This window comes from Gavialis gangeticus, unplaced genomic scaffold (genome assembly GCF_001723915.1).
Source record: "Gavialis gangeticus isolate Ggan-Ray unplaced genomic scaffold, GavGan_comp1, whole genome shotgun sequence".
In the NCBI taxonomy this organism is placed as follows: Eukaryota; Metazoa; Chordata; order Crocodylia; family Gavialidae; genus Gavialis; species Gavialis gangeticus.
Genome location: NW_017728992.1, coordinates 168,274,087 through 168,276,560, shown reverse-complemented (window position 1 = coordinate 168,276,560; position 2,474 = coordinate 168,274,087). Strand labels below are relative to the sequence as shown.

The 2,474-nt window shown below is 38.8% G+C and overlaps 1 protein-coding gene across 5 annotated transcripts in view; it reads right to left on the bottom strand.

Annotated features, from left to right (window-relative positions):
* The window catches only part of OXR1 (oxidation resistance 1), a 608,937-nt gene that overhangs the window by 118,817 nt on the left and 487,646 nt on the right, over nt 1-2,474 (bottom strand). The gene's annotated exons all lie outside the window — the stretch shown is intronic.

The following is a 2,474-nucleotide window of genomic DNA, read 5'->3' as shown; positions in this document are numbered from 1 at the left end:
AGGGCGGCTAGGATCTGGAACCAACTTCCGAGGGACGTGGTGCTGGCTCCTACCCTGGGGGGTCTTTAAGAGGAGGCTTGATGCCTACCTGGCTGGAATCATTTGAGCCCAGTTTTTTCTCCTGCCCAGGCAGGGGGTCCGACTTGAAGATCTACAAGGTCCCTTCCAACCCTACTTCTATGATTCTATGACAGCCCTGCTTATTTTGAAACAGTCTGCATACTGAAAAGCAACACACAGGAATAATGCCAAGATAAATATTTGGCTTTTTCTAATTTCTCTCTCCTCAGTGCCTCAAATTCCACATTATTATATTGCAATCTTACAGCTAGGATTAAAAAGTGCATCAGGATGTATAAAAATTCTTGATCTGTAGTCCAATACTGAAGTTGTTTTCTATCCTCTCCTATTGTTTTAAAAAAGTGTTACGTTTTATGAAGTGTAACTGTACTGAGATAGTAACATAAAACAGACTTGCAACACACATTTACAGGAGAAAAACTAACGTTTTAGTCATGTGTCCGTTTTTTTAATTAACTCAGTATACTGGGGGTTTTTTCCAAATGTATTCCATTTTTTTGAAATGAGGCTAAATATCTTTCTTGCAAAAGACATTGAAGTTAATACAAAAAACTTATTTAAGTACATCAGAAGCAGGAAGCCAGTGGGAGAATTGTGACCATTAGATGATCAAGGTTTAAAAGATATGCTCAGGGACAATAAGGATGGCAAAGAAGCTAGATAAATTATTTGCATCAGCTTTTACTGCACCAGATATTGAGAAATCTCATACCACATCAATTATTTCTAGCAGATAGGTCTGAAGAGCGAATCACACTGAAGAGAAAAATAGAAGAATTTTTAGAACAAATTGATAAATTATACACTAATAAGTTGCTAGGAATGGACAGCATCCACCCAAAAATTTTGAAGGAACTAAACAAAATGTCATCAATAGTATGTAGCTTATCATTACAAACTGTCTCTGTGCCAGAGGGTAGGCAGTTGCCAATATAACACCCATCTTCAAAGAGGGCTCCAGAGTTCATCCTGAATTACAGATCTGTGAGTCTCACTTCCATCCCTGGCATACTAGTAGAATCTATAATAAAAAATAAAATAATGTACAAATATAATGTACTGGGGAAGAGTCATCGTGGTTTCTATAAAGGGAAATCCTGCCTCACCAATCTGCTGGTGTTAAGCATGTGGACAAGGGGGTTCCAAAAATGCTTTTTACAAAGTCCCTCGCTATAGGCTTTTAAAAAAATAAAAGAGTTTCCATGGGTTCTTTCAAGGACTGAGAGTTTGTGAAAAGATAGAAAGCAAAGGTTAAAGTTAAATGGCCATTATTCAGGATGGAGGGAGGGTAAAGGTGGGGAAATCACATGGATATGGGTTGGGCCTGGTTGTGTTCAACATTTTCATCAATGTCCTGGAAATGAGGATGCACAATGAAATCTCTAAGTTTTCAGATAAGATTAAATTATTTCAGGTATTCAAATTCCAAGATAATGGAGATGAACAATGGCAAATGAACTTCAATGTTGAGAAGTGCAACACAATGCACCTGGAAAAAAAAATGACCTCAATTTGTATACATGATACTGGGTTTTGAGCTCACTGTTATGAAACAGGAAAGAGACACTGGAGACATTGTGTAGATACTTCTTTAAAAACATCAGCTCAAATGGGAACAGTAACCAAAATGGCTAATAAAATGTTGGGCATCATTAAGAATGGAACTGAAAACAAAATGGACAACATCATCATGCTACTATACACATCCCTGGTGTGCCCACACTTTGAATACTGCATGCAGTTCTGGTCTTATGTCAAAAAGGATACATCAGAACTGGAAAAAAGTTCAGAGAAGGGCCACCAAGATGATCAAGGTTATAGAGCAGCTGCCAAACCAGGGGAGACTAAAATGACTAGGACTCATATTTACTCTGGAGAAGATAAGATTGGGGAGCCTTTTGTAACCTGAAGGAGGGTTACAAAAATGATGGAGCTAGACGGTTCTCAGTGTTGGCAGATGACAGAACAAGGACCCAAGGTCTCAAGTTGCAGCAAGGGAAGTTTAAGTTAGATATTAGGAAAAACTCTCTCACTAGGAGGATAGTAAAGCACTGGAAAGGGCTCCCTAGAGAGGTTGTAGAATCTCCATCTTAAAAACCTCCAAAGACCAAACCTTGGCTGGGATGATCTAGTTGGGGACAGTCCTGGTGTGAGCAAGCGGTTGGACTGGATGACCTCCTGAGGTTCCTTCCAACCTATGACTCTTCAGTTTGCAAAGGAGGAGCCTCTATGATATCGAGGTCTATGAAATCGTGAAGGGTATGGACAAAGTGAATAGGGAACTGTTATTCACCACGTAACAGAATATTAAAGGGGGCACTCACTAAAATTAGCATGAGACAGGTTTAAAAACAAACAAGCAAATGCACTTTTTTTTTTTTTTTTTTTAAAAA